Source organism: Pteropus medius, unplaced genomic scaffold (assembly GCF_902729225.1).
Source record: "Pteropus medius unplaced genomic scaffold, Ma_sr-lr_union100, whole genome shotgun sequence".
Taxonomy (NCBI): Eukaryota; Metazoa; Chordata; class Mammalia; order Chiroptera; family Pteropodidae; genus Pteropus; species Pteropus medius.
In genome coordinates, this window is record NW_024351735.1 from 4,858,931 (window position 1) to 4,874,334 (window position 15,404).

Here is a 15,404-nt window from a genome sequence, read left to right on the forward strand (position 1 = left end):
TAGACCTGTCTTGTAACTGTTATTGGGCAGGGTAGAAAGCATGGTAGCTACAGCTTGCTAATAAGCCACACTGAAATATCTGAGAGCATGGAAGCTTTTCAGATTATAAACTGTGTCCAAGGCTTATTAAAGGGCATAATTTTGACATGTCATGTGTTTAAACTTTGGAAGCTTCCATGACCTCATTTTAAAATTTTAAGAGTTCCTGAGTAGAAAAAACTAGGCAAGATTGTCACCTTGCTTTGTGGCTATGCTGTTTCAGGACAATGGTTATTCTTCGCAAAGTGGTTCTGTTGTTTACAAACATAATATCTATTTTCATGAGGGGATATTCCATACTACAAAGGCTCTTTGAATCCCTCATGCCAAGTTTTTAATTAAATTAGCTTAAGTGCTACCAAAATATATAGTTTTGTGGTCTCATTATATTTCTGAACCCCAATCTGTGGATGGTGTTAGAGATACATCTATCTACCTATCCATAGAGATATACATCGTTCTGAGTCTTTAAAATATGCTAAGCTAAAAACAATTACAAATATAGTGATTATAAAAGAAATTACAGGACCCATAGAGCTTATGGATTATCACATAATTAGGAATTTTAAGAAAGTACTTTAAATTGTTCTTGTGCAGTCAGTATTTACAAGGTAAATTTCAATGGTATTAAACTTTATCTTTTAATAATGCAATATACAGTTTGTATATGTAGAAACAGTGCAAAATGATATTTCTTATTTAGTGCTGGCATTAAAAATATTAAATTTTTTTTGAATGTTAAGAATGTTAAACTTTTTATAGATCTAAAATAAATCAAAAACAAATTTGATGTATTTCAGTAATAAAGCATAACCATATCAAGAAGAGGGAAAAGTTTCAAGTTGAAAGATCATTTAATAGCAGAATATATGATGGTCATTTTAGGGCAGAATATATGGTGGAAAATAGAGCTAATGAGGTTGTGTTGGGGAAAATGTATCAGAAAATACTAAAGCAAATATTAAAATTGGTGAAAGAGCAAAGTGAACGGTATAGTTGGATGCCAAGTGAAAAAAGTGTTTTAAATTACTATTTCATCTACAAAGCTACTAGTTGAGGGTTTTTAGCATGTAGAGACTTCAACAACTTTATTTCAGAAAAATTGCCAGGATGTACCCTTTTGCAGTAGATGTAAAATAAGAACCTAGCCATTATTCTTGGTGCATATATAAAGTTACTGTAAAACTAAGTGCAGAAACCATGAACAAGGTAGATTTAGACTGGACTGGACTGGGATGGTACCTTAAATTGTTTTGCTTAAAATATATTAATTTAAACACTGAACACTAAATGATCATTTTCTCGTAATTACCACAATCTGAGCAATGGAAGGTCAGATTAAGCCCAGTGTCTGGTCATGGCATTTGGCCCTGCATGAAGTGGACATCCATTTTCTGGAGGCAAAAACAGACAGACGGCCATCGGAAGGGAGGAAGGGAGAAAAGGAAGAAGGGAGGACGGGAAGAAGGGAGAGGGAATAGAAATGAGAATGAGAAGGGAGAGGTGGCGGCATGAGGGTCAAAAAGATCTATAGTTAGTCAGTGAGGGTTAAGCTGTCTTTTATTTTTATTGATCCTTAAACATTCAGTGAAATTGTGTTAAATACCACAGTCTGATCTTAGCTGAACTTTAGATTTAAAGGTGGGCATATTCGCTATATCACATTCGTTATACACACACGTGTGTGTATATATTTATATATATGCAGATGCTATGCATAACTTTTATGATACATTATAGCTATGTAGCCCAGAGTGTATATAATAATGTAATGGTAATAACAATAACAATGATGATGATGATGATGATGATGATGATGATGATTCTCATATAAACCCTTTTGATGTGCCAGGCGCTGTTCTAAAACCATCACATATATTATCCCATTTAATCTTCACAACAACTTTATGAGGTATTATTATCATCCTCATTGCACAGATATTGAAACTGAGGCACAAAGGATTTAAGTGATTTTACTAAGATCACACAACTAGGGAGTGTGAGAGTTGAGATTCAAAGCAAGTGGTCTGTCTGCATAGTCCATACCCTTCCTCCTTTTAGAAGAAATAGCATATCCATAAAGCAGAGGGCTCTTATATTTGGAATCCATGCACACCACCATTCTGCGCTTACTTATTTTCCTTGTTGTAATTTTTCAGCTTCACATGCAGTCTCCATTATTTCTGATTTATTCTTCCATTGATTTGTTGACTTATATTTCCTGACTTCTTTCTGTCTATAATCCCATATGTGTCCTAGGCTAACTGGGCTAAGAAAAAAAGTGGGCTTAACACCTTCACATTTAGTTTGGCGATTTTTACTCATCCTCTGAACTGGAAAAGGAATCCAAATAGCCAAGATCATTTGATTCCCTATCTCACTTATTTATCTAGTTTTTAAAAATGTGTACGAGAATTCCTTCATATTGGAAATAGCATAGCATCTATTTCTACTTGCCCTTTTCTTGTCAACCAGTAATTAAGGCTGGAGCTTTATCAGACACATAGAGTGGTTGAAAGAAATGCCCTTTATTTAATAACTGTGAATCCCTGTAGAGCTACACTCTGGATAAATTATACCCACTAGATAGAAACAAAATAATATTTGAATCTAATAGATTGCTTACTTAAGCCTGCAGACACCAAAAAAGAACAAGAATAAATTATTAGTCAAAACCGAAGGTGCCTTTGAATAGCTGCTCTATTTATTGTAACATTACCTCCTCTGGCACTTTTTTTTTTTTTTTTTTTAAACAAAAGCTCAAAGCACCAGGCTTACATTCCCAGAGTCTAAATTACTTTATGACTGGTTTTAGAGAGTAATTTATTTTGAACAGACCAATGCCCCAGTGAATCACATACAAATTCCTCAACATGAAATTGAAAATATTCCACTGATGGGCTCTATGTCAGGAACATAACCTCTTTCTCTGTTTTGCAAAGCAATCCATGTATTAATTAGATTAATTGACAGGCTTCCCTCACCTCTCTCCATCTCCTAGAAGGTTCCCTGCAATTTGGTTTCCATTCACTTCATTTTTTCAATATTGCTCTCAAAAGTCATGAATGGAACTTTTGATTTCCGAATTTAAGAGCCAATTTACCATCTTAATTCTAGATGACACTCAACAATGAAATTACTTCACTGACACTAGACGTAGATTTGTCTAGATCAGCACTCCCTCCGTCTTTCTTCTATTGTCAATTCTGTCTCCATTTTTCGTTTTTTTTTCATTTCTTTCTTACAAATCTGGCTCTCTAATTCAGCAACTCATTTAGTAACAAGCAAACAAGCAAAAAAACATTATTCTTTGGCTGACCGACTCTAGAAATATTTTTAATCTTGACCTCTCCCAAGTATTTGAGATTTAAACCTTAATCCCAACTAAATAAGAAGATAATGTTTTTGTTTTTTAAATAAATTATCTTCCAGTAAAAGGGAAGCTTAATATTATTTTTTTATTTATAAATACAAGGAGCATAAAACAAAATGGTGTAGGAAATAATGTAACAAATACTCTGGCTTTTCTAAGGATTTTGTATCAGGACAACATATTATTATAATAATTATAATTAATAATATTAATATTAATGTTACTTCATTTCAAAATTATTAGTATAGTTTTTATATAACAGAAATTGTGCTAGTTACTAACACACAGAAATTGATAAAGCATATCTGCCTTCCAAGAACTTAGTCAGCTTAGGATCTGGCAGAAGGAACCAAAGACAGCTGGAACAACTGGAAGGAAACATTAACTTGGGTTAAAACATTATTTTATTTTCCTCCAAAATTTTAACATATGTGAAAGAAACTAGATGATTTTATATATTGATCTCCATTTGCCAATCTCCAAAATTGATACAAACATTCTTTTATTTATCAACATATAAACATTATGTTTACCTGGTGTATTATTCAAGGCTTTTTTGGTGCAAGAGATAGAAAGCCAACTTTGACAAGCTTAAATCAAAGGGGAGTTTCAAAAATCCATCCACAAAGTGGACAGGTCTTGACAGGGGAGCGTCTGGGTCACAGAATGCCTGCACCCAAAAAGATGTGAGGGAGAGTTTCTTGCCTCTACTATTTCTGCTATGTGACACTATCGTCTCTATTCTAGACTCTTTCCCTGCAGAAAGAAACATGGCTGACGACAGTGCATAGCCTCAATGTTCGTGCCTTAAAGCAACACCAGAGGGAAGGATTATTCCCATTGCTGGGAGAATTTACTGGGAGAATCATTTCCCCATAAATATGCAAAGGTTCTGTTCCCAGAAGACAAGAGAAGGTGGGCAGGCAATGATAAATGTCTTATCTGGATAGGCTTTTAACAAAAGGGGAAAATATCATCAGCAAGAATGGATAAAGATTCCTAGGGAAGAGATTAAAGAAAGAAGACAAAATGAGTTAGAATGTGAGCCATTGAAAAAGGCAGAGAGTTGGTAGCAAAAACTACATAAAGTAATTTTTGAAAACAAGACAGTGTGTCAAGCAGATCTACTGAGCCCTTCACAGCCTCTACTCCTCACTAACCACCACAGAACTCTATATGAGCGGAATACTTATAGACCATTGTAGAATCACATTAATATTGATAACTTAAATTTTTTAATTAGTATTAAGAAAATATCTAGTGTGAGACACTCTGCTAAGGACTACAAAGAATTTAAAAAAAAAAAAATGTTGCTAATAGATTCCAACCTCAAAATCCTAATTCAGTAGGATATGTTACCTCCTGTCATTAAGCACCATTAGACTGGTATCAAAAAGAAACCATCAGAGACAGAGAGAGAAAAGAGTAGATCAGCTCACCTCGGAGAAGATCAAAGAAGAGGGAACATTTTCAGTGGACTTCAAAATTTCTACTAGTGTGTGAGATCGCACTGGCATTCTCAGCATCATACAGAAAACTAAGTAAATAGTCAATGTGGCACAGAGGTAAACAAGACCAGAGCACGCACAGGCCTAGTATACTGTTCTAGCATGGAGATCTAAACCAAATTAGACATATGCTTGATTGCAGTCCTAGACAGCGTATTGCTCGTTTCTTCTACTTATCTTTGCTCTCCTGGTGTTTGGGCTCCATTAGCTTTCTGAAGATGTGCAGTGTGAAAGCGAAATGCAGACTCAATATGATGCTGGTGTATTTGTTTTGTTTTAAGTCTCTTTATCACATCGTTAATCCAGCTCATAAAGCAATCTTGAATCTTTCATGCTGATTTCTCCCTAGCCAACAGATTTTTTTTGGGGGGAAAGGGGGTGACAGCAAGGCAAGATATGAACATGCAAACAGATAAATATTTTTAGTTAAGTCCAATTCAGCTTTACATTGTTGCCAGTAGAGAAACTCAGATATTTTATTTTCCCATTTAAGAATAAGGACATTAAGGAACAGAGAACTTAAGCAGTATGTCCCACGAGCAGAATGAGTCACAGTAGAAACTGTGATTCATTGTAACCATACGAACTTTTTTCCCCAACCACCAGCCTCAATTCATTTTTGGTCCCTAGTGGGCACCTCAGATCAGCAATACCCAGCACATAAAACCAACCAACAGTGGCCAAGTCTGAGCGAGAAGAGAGCAGAGAGAAAAATCACCCTTACTAAGCCCTTACTTGGGCCAGGAAGATTTAGGCCACCGTTTCTTGAATTATAAATGAAGAAACTGGGCTAGAAGTCTCCCAGATACTTCCAAAGAAATGCTGTAATGCTAAGTCTCTGAGCTAGTGTGTTTTAGAAAAAGCCAGTTCTACTGGGCGCTGTGTAGCTATGGTGCTAGGTAAATGAGACTGACGCCCACAGCAACTTCAGAGGGAAGTGGATACTTAATGCTGCCAAAGTGGTTGTTGACTACCCAACTGAGAGAGATGTGTTAAGATTTATTCCACTATTTATTTGTCAGGCCTTTAATCTGAAAATGATGGCCTGGCTTTCACAAAGCAAAGCGAAATCTGCTATAGAATGTCCCCACGCCTCCATTCTGGCTCCCAGCCCAGGAGGAGAGGGAGAAGTATAGGCTTTAGCAAAAGGACAAGTACTCCACCGTCCCTTAGAATTGTTCGACTGTATTTTTTAGTTTGTTTTATTCTTGGCTTGTTTGTTTGCTCGAGTGGTTAGGAAAATCTTTAAAAAGTGAGAAATCCTCCTACTCAAGGATGTTGTCTGCCAGCACAGTCACAACTGAGGTTTGCATCTCTCACCTTTGCACACTTTTCCCCTTCCTGACTCCTTTTGTATTGAATGCGTACTGTAAACTCATATGGCTGCATACGTACGCAAGTCTCCATTACATGTCTAATCCTGAATGGAAGAGATTAAACTCTCAGCACCCTCTCACCTGTGCATTTTTCCCTTAAATAGGATTTTTTTAAAGAAAAAAAAAAAAACTAGAAGTTTACACTGACAAGTCAGAACTGAGAGATCCTGAATCATAAAAATAATCATTATAATAAATATTAGGATTATTACTACCATCATTACTATTATAAAACAAAAGCACATCCCTTCTTCATTTTATTGAAGCTGTAATGCATCTTTTGCATCACATATCTCCCACAAAGAAAGGGAAGAATAAAGAAGCATAAAGGTCATTTGGTTGAGTATGTCAATTTCACTCTTTTCCTCATCCCTAAAAACTCCAAACTGAGACAGAGGCCCCAGGACTGGGTCACATGACACCTGCTCTCTCCACTGGTGTGGCACTATTCTTCCTTTCCCTTCCCTGTCGCTTGGGTCTGCAGAATCCCATCACATGTTCATGCTGGCATTGAGAAGACAGTGCTGTAAAACTGTATCTTGTTTTCTTGAGTGTTTGTTACAAATTGCCAATTCCTGGGAGCTCTGGGATGCCCAGGAGAACTACTTCTCCCATGTCCCTTCATCTCGGAATACCACTGCTATAGTGTTTCCCCTTAGGAACATATGAATAAGTAAATAGCACATGAAAATATCATTGACTGGAACCCATTTAAATGATTAGGAAACATAAATTTTATCACACAATGAACATGCACTTACTTTTGTTAACTTGTGGAACGTTCTTGGAAATAGCTGACTCCCTGCAAGAATACAGTGTCTTGGGGAACCAGAGATCATCTTCTAAACCTGGTTTTGTATCTGAATCACCTGAGAAGCCTTTAGGAAAAAATGGATCCCAGAACTTACTCTATACCTACTGAACCAGAAAATCTGGGGATGAATCTCAGTGTTGCTTCTGAACACAATCCAATGTAAAAAAATATATTTAAAATTAATAACCTTCTATGTCCTTCTCCATTCCCAATTTCCCCTATTCTTCCAAGAGGACCGATGTTAACACCTAGTGTGTACATATATTTCAACTCCTTGCAACATGTCCACTGAAATACACACAGACACCTAAGAATATATAAAGGAGTTATATTTGGGTGTATTTAAAAAATAGGGTCTGCAGAACATTTGCTAAGTAGAAAAGTGTTGATATATAAAAATATTATGAAATACAGTTGCTGTTTTATCCTATCCTTATAACAAAGAGAGAAAGATACATCGATGTAGAAAGTATTAATAGAAAATAAATATTAACAGAAATAGATGTATATAATAAGATTATGAATTTATTTCTCTTCCTTCTATTTATGTTTTCTAATTTTTCTACAATTATTGCTTCTGTTATAAGAAATCATTTTTAATTTTATTAACTTTCCAAAATTATTTAGTTACAACTAAATGTCCAAATTTTTTTACCCCTAGAATACCATTTCTACATAATATGAATATTATTTAGGGTAAGCTCATTGTCGTAACAAATAGATCCCTAAATGTAAAAATGTAAAATGACTCAGTTGTCACAAAAGCATATTTCTTGCTTGTGTTACAGAGCTAGCTAAGTGGAACGTATGGTAGAACCATCTTCCTACAAGTAGTAATTCAGAGAATGAGGTTGACATTAGCCCTGCCATTTTTTTACATGTGGTTTTTATTGTTTCCTTGGGAGTTGTCTCCTATCCAAAAGTCAGAAAGACAAAATAGCATAAAGGTCTCAAACACGGGAAGCTTTTATGGGTCTGGCCTGGAAGAGATGCCCTCGAGTCCACTGACATTTCATTGGCTAGAACACTGTCACAAGCTCGACCTACCTGTAAGGGGGACTAGGAAGTATGTCCTGCTAGGCAGCCACTTCCTGGCAAGAGCTCCATGTTTTAAAGGGGGAACATACATACATCTTTGGCAAAGAGATCATTTTCTCTGCCACATCATGCTCTAATCACACCAATTTTATTGATATTCCCTGACAGTCCATGCCCTCTGTGCCTTTACTCACAGTCTTCTCTCAACCTGGACTACACTTCTCTAGGTACGAAAAGCCTACTCGTTCTTCTAGCTAAGTTCCATTTTCTTCTGCTCCACAGTATTCATTCCTTTAGTTTATTATTTCATTCACCTAATATTTTTTTGAGGTCCACTGTAAGGCAGAAAGTCTTTCCAGCAATAAGGAGTGAAGATTAAACAAAAAAGACAAAACCTTGAAACTCTTGGTATAGAAGTCAAAAGATGAACAGGAAAAAATTTAGTAAATAAATCATATTGTAGGATATATAGTAGTAAGTTCTAAGGAGATGGATATAAAAAAATAGGAGAGAAATATGAAATTTCCAGAATAATGTGTTGAATTTTTAGACAAGCTGACTGGGAAAGGGAGCATTGAGAACATGAGTTTAAGTGAAGACTTTGAAAAAAGGGCAAGAGCTAGTCTTACTTGGAAGGATTCTAGGCAGAGAAAAAAGTGCAAAGGTCTTAAATCAAGAGTGTGGTTGAACATGCTCCAATGACAGCATGGATGACAGTGTAGCTGAAGCACAGTGGATAAAAGAAAGGATAGGTTGTGATGTCAGAAAGACAGTGGGGAAGGGCATATCATCCGGGGCTTTGTAGATCATTTAAGTATTTTGGCTTTTATTAAGAATGAGTTTAGAGCTATTAGAGAATTTTAAACTGAAGAATGATATGATCTTATTTACTTTAAACAGGATCAACAGGTGTGGAATTTTGTTAATTCACATAACAAAAGGACCCTTAGGTAGAGAGATTATCCTGGAATACCTGTATGGGTGGGTCCAATGTAATCACAAGGGCTCTACAAGAGGAAGACAAGAGTGTCAAAGTCATAGAAGATGTGACAACAGAAGCAGAGGTAAGAGAAGGGAAAGAGACAAACACACGCACATATATGCACATATATGCACATACAGGAGGGAGGAGGGATGTTACACTGCTGGCTTTGAAGATGAAGAAAGGTGCCATGAGCCAAGGAAAGCAGGTAACCTCTTGAAAGTGGAACAGGCAAAGGAATAGATTCTCTCCTAAAGACTACAGAAGGAACCTCCCAGCTGACATCTAGATTTTAGCCCAGTGAAACCCATTTCAGACTTCTAACTACCCTCACTGTGAGATAATAAATTTGTATTGTTTTAAGCTACCAAGCTCGTGGTAATCTGTCACAGCAGCAATAGGAAGCTAATAATAGATTACAAGAAGCAAGAGCAAAAGCAGGTTGACCCATGAGAGGACAACTGAGGTAACCAGGGGACATAGAGAATGACCAATCAAACCAAGAGAGTATCTTTGGGTTACTGAGAAATGGTCAAATTCTGGAAATATGTAGAAGGTAATACTGACAGAATTTTCTAAGAGCTTGTTGTGAAGGGTGTGAGAAAGAGGAGTTACAGACACTGGAGTTTTCAGCCTGAAATGAAAGGGAGTTGCTATCCAATAAAATAGGGCAGGAGGAGAGTGTTTGGGGAAGTCAGAACCAAGAATTCCTCTTCTGTTACATACAGTACTTGGTTATTTTTCTCTAGCATTTATTATATAGTCGTTTTTGTCTATGTCTGTCTTGGAAGCTAGATGATAAGCACTGGAGTCTCTACTATGCATTTTCAACTTGGTTAGATAGAAAACTATGCAAAAGTCAAAGATGGCTATTCAACCTATGACCAACACACAGTGATGGAACAACTTCTGCAAGTAAATCCTACTCTTAAATAGAAGATTATGCGCACTTTGAGACCAAAAACTAGATTCCTATATTCTTTGATTCCACAAAGCACCTAGCATAGCACCTTACAAAGAACAGCCAGCTATTCAATGGGTGTTGGTTAAACCACACACGCACTCTTCTAATAGTGACTTATCATGAATAAATGATCGGTTGCATTTGTGTTTTTCAAGATAAGGGGTTGAGAGAAAAAGTAAAGCAATTCTTTACCTACTTATGACAATTTACCATTGAATTTGAAATTATTCCATTTCTCCCAGAGAAAAATAGAAATAAACATCATATTATCATTCAAGCTTTAGACAGTAAGGTTGTTTGAACTTGAAATGTACCATGAATTGCAGATACATTCATACATACCTAGCCCAAAGACTGCTGTGATTTGTGAAATGTGTCTCTCTTAAGCGTTTGAGGAAGTACCTCTCTGGAAGTCGACTCGTGGATGCAACTGCCTCCCACAGAGATCTACATGGCATTCCATAGGCATCTTTCCAAAACTGAACTGTGTCTGTTCTCCCTTCACCTAAAGTACCCCCCCAACCCTGAAAAAATCTGGTCTTCATAATGTTCTTTATCTCTTGATGAAAACTCACATTTCCATTTGCTCAAGAAAAATAAAAATAAAAATAAATCACACTTGCTCACATGAAATGCTACTGCCCTAAATAAGGAAGTTGCAACTTCATTTTCTGTCCATGGCACTAAATGCCGGTTCCCTGCAACAGACCCAGCAATCTATTCCAAGGAAGCAGGGCTGATTATAAATAGATATAAACTCAGTTACTACATCCCCATTCACATTTAGTCTGTTACTCTTTCCTGTCCATTAGGTAAACTTTATGTGAGTAAAAGATATGGTGTTTCTAAGAGTAAATTGTGAATCTATATATGATACTAGGTCTATCTTCAGGAATGAGTCAAAATAAACAGCTGTTCGAGGCACCATTTTCCACTATTCTTTTATCTTAATGTTGCTAGTATATTTTACTTAAGGTTATTCAAGATCAAGTAAAAGTTAACAGGATCCTTAAAAGGCTAGACTTTTAAATAGATGGTATTAGTGTGAGGTAGCCATTTTGAAAGAGAAGTTCAATTCACATCTCATGGCATACACGAGAATAAACTCCAAATGAATCAGAAGAAAACCAATAAAATCAAACAAGTGTTAGAAGAAAACATGTTAGCTGAATTCCTTTGTAATATGGGTAAGGGAATAGAATTCTAACTATGACTAATATTCCAGATGCAATAAAAAGAAAAATATTCTACCATGTTAAAATGAAAAAGAAACTGCATGAAAAATAAGCAAAACAAAACTTAAATGACAAACTAGAAGAAAATCATTTTAACTTCATCAAAATTAAAGACATTCGCTTTTGAAAGACACTGTTAATAAAAAGTAAAGGCAAGTCACAGAACAATGCTTGTATTTGAAAATGAAATTGTGTCCAGAATGCATAAGAAACTCTTTCAATTCAAAATTAAGAAAACAAACATAATGATTAAAAAGTAAATTAATAAATGAGCAAATGGTTTGAACAGAAATAGGCACTCCACCAAAATAGTAGATACATCTAAACATTTTCACTGTAGGAATGGAGCAGGCTTGAACATCAGTTTTCCAGTAATGTACATAATAGTTTGAAATTATTAATCATTGTTGATTCCCATTTAACTTGTTCATTTATTCTAACTCCAAGAAGTTTCTTCATGTCTTTGCTATCATCAAAGGATATATACCTTTGTCTGAATAAGTTAGAGAGGATCCTAACTAATAATACTCAATCTTTAAGAATGGAACTTAAAATTATAATTCCTAAATAGAGGAAGCATTATAAATCATGTTTAAATTAAACTATCTTAATGAAATTCTTATATATGTAAAGTAATAATGTTCTTTAGGCTGATTCATCAAAAAGAAATAAATGATCACCTCCAGTACAACAGGGAGGACATTTTGTTAGATTTGGTGACAGATATTAGAAAACAACTACAGGTACAACTCACTCAAGAAAATAAAGAAATTTTTTCTCAAAAGGAACAATAAATCTAACCCATAATAAATCTCTAGAACATAGGAAAATGCTTTGTTTGAAAATGTAAAAATTAAAAAAATTCAGAATCATTTCTATCTTTAAAACATCTACTTAGTGAATGAGGAAACGAGGAAGTATCTGGCCATTTTAAATGAATTTTCTCCATTATTTGTTACTTCAATAAAAATGTAGTGAATCTTTTCACATATGGAAGGTAGAGAATAAACTACTAATAAAATAAGTATATATAATTTCCAAGTTTTATAAGCGTTAACAAGGAAGTAGAATATTAGGTATTGTGACACAGAAAACATTGATAATTCAATGGCAATCCAGAGGCCAAAGTCATAAGGCAGCAAAGGTTTGCTGAATTTGAAGAAGGAATGGGAGAATGGTAAAGAACGATGAAAATAATAGCAGAAGCAACATTAATGAAACACTTACTTGGCTCAAATTACTGTTCTAAGTACCCTACATATATTAAAACATTTAATTGTCATAATAACTGTTATTAATCCCATTTTATGGATAAAGAAACTGAGGGATAGTTGCAATAATTTGCCAATGCCACACAGCTAGTTCGTGGCAGAACCTAGATTCAAACCCAACAAATCTCTCTGTCCTAATGATTTCTAGAAGAAGCTACTGAGTAGTGAAGGAACATAAAGGCCAAGATTAGAAATTTGAATAAACATGAGTAGTTAGATAATTCTGTTCATGTTTCAAATTTTTTTCCTATATAAATTATACTTATACAACTAATAATGTGAGTGTGATATATATTCTGTCTTATTTTTTACATACTTTTTAAAAGCTTGAAATTGGAATTGAATCCTGTTTTTGTTTTTCATTCTCATTATTATTATTTTTTTTAAATCCTACTTTTTAGGGCCAAGAGATGAACATCTACATATAATGTACACTCTTGGAAAATCTAACCCTCCACTCCATAGATTTTTTTAAAAAATTGTATTAGTAAAAACATTGAAAAATGGTAGATTTGTGTTTTATTTAAAGGCTAAGGATGCTTGTCCAAAACCAACTTAAAATGATAGGGAATCTATAAAAAGCAAAGCAGAGCAGATAAACCTACTTGAAAATCTTATTTCCATGACAACAGAAACAGAGCATTAAAGGGCCAGCAAACCTCTGCAATGCGTCATTGCCGACAACTGAATCATCTAAAATACTTTCAAGAGAAGGAATAATCTTTCATATACATGCTCAATTATTACTATATATGAACATATGAAAACATGCTAGCCTTTTTTAAAAACAGAGAGATAAAAAATTGATGTCTTTAATAGCCATACGCAGATTAAAAAGTTTTCTACTGATTCTAAAAAATGCAGAAATAAAATGCATGATGTAAACTCACATTGCATACAAAATACGAGTTTTGTAGTTTCCATATTTATCAGTCAAGTTACCATTTTAAAAAATACCCAGCTAATTTTATTTCTTCCAGAAATTAGAATTTAGTTCTTTTTGGTTTTGCACACATAAAACATTTGATAAAATTCTGGAAAAAAACAGCTTTGTTACTCTAAGATAACAGCAATATTTTGTAAAGATTTCTTTTTGGGAATAATGTTCCCGAGGTTTCCTAAATCTAAAAGATTCTCCAAAGGCAAATTTAGCATTAAATTGTGTAAAATAATTAAAATTCTAAACACTGTTTAAAAGCAGATAGATAGATAGATAGATAGATAGATAGATAGATAGATAGATAGATAGATAGACAGACAGAGAGACAGACAGACAGACAGAGATAGAGGTATATTACGTTTTAGATTTTAAAGGCAGTTGTGATTGAGTTTGGTCTTCACGGTAACCCAGTATGAATTGGAAAGAGCAGATACTCTTATCAACTTTTTTTTCATTGATGAAGTATTTTATGTTCACCAACATTACATACTAAGGGGCCATAAAAAGAATAAACATATCTATATGAGAAGATGGATATTAGCTGAACCTACTGTGGTAATCATTTCACAATATATGTAGAATAAGCCATCATGCTGCATGACTTAAACATATACAGTGATGTATGTCAATTATATCTCAATAAAATTGGAGGAAAAAAGAATAAACAGTTCTTTATATTTCTATGCCGTTTTTTTCTATTATGATACTACATCCCACACTTAATTTAAAATATTAAGAATTGTCATTATAGTTTAATTATATTTTAATAGGAATGTGAATTATTAGTTTATGCAAAATAAAAACAAGATTTTCTCAATTCCCAATTTTTGCTTACTTAACTATAATATAAAAATGCTAATTTTTAAAATGATGCAAAATTTGTCTTTGATTTGAAGTTTATTGAAGTTATTACCTATGTGCCTATTCTTTATATCACTTACAGATATACATCTCAAACTTTAAGTAGAAAATCTCTCATCTCTAATTCTATGGAATAAACAAGTCAATCTTTCTATACGCATGAATGCTAGGAAAAATATTTGCATGCCGAAAGTGATATGCAAAATTTCCTAGATGAAAAACCATGTAATAAAATATAGAGCATAAAAGAGATTTCACCTAAAAGCAGAGAATAATTAACAAACAACAACTTTGGTTTCTCCAATATAAATGTCTCTCCTTTCCTCATTTGTAACTTTTTTCTGCCACAGAAAGTGCTAGAGCTGCATCTGGACCCCAACTGAAGAGGCCCCCTCTCCAGAAACTAGAAGGATGAGTTAGAAAGCCCAATGGATGGAACTATCTCATTTGTAATCCTAATTCTGTCACTGGAATGCTAAGTGACCCTCACAAATTTCCTTAACCTTGCTGAGTCTGTTTCAACACTTTTTTTTTTTTTAATTCAAGGCTATGGCAGATAAGTGAGACACATATCCTACTTTCAAAAAGCTGGGACCCAGGTCAGCTTCACGCACAGACAACAGTGGAGCCACATGCGACCCAGGGCTCAGAAGAGCCCAGCACTTGGTTTAACACTCTGCTGTAGGTATTCTAGAAATTATTTTGTTTCGAATTTAACTTTTTTATATTGAGATAATTGTAAATTCACATACAGTTGTAAGAAATACTACAGAAAGTTCCTGTGTATCCTTTAACCAGTTTTTCTCAATAGGAACATCTTATAAAACTATCATATCAATTCCAGGTAGACATGATACATTCTGGAGAAAAGGGAATAAGCTGAAGCTAATTTTTATTTTTAAGCTTAACGGTTTCTTGTGAAGGTCATTTTAAAAAAGTTAAAGACAATCTGAAAAAAGATTGCACAGAATACATTCATTAAATAAGTATGGTGATTTAATCA

At 34.5% G+C, this 15,404-nt stretch overlaps 1 protein-coding gene across 2 annotated transcripts in view; it reads right to left on the reverse strand.

The window, feature by feature from the left end:
• Positions 1-15,404, reverse strand: part of GPM6A (glycoprotein M6A) — a 242,296-nt gene that overhangs the window by 129,524 nt on the left and 97,368 nt on the right. The gene's annotated exons all lie outside the window — the stretch shown is intronic.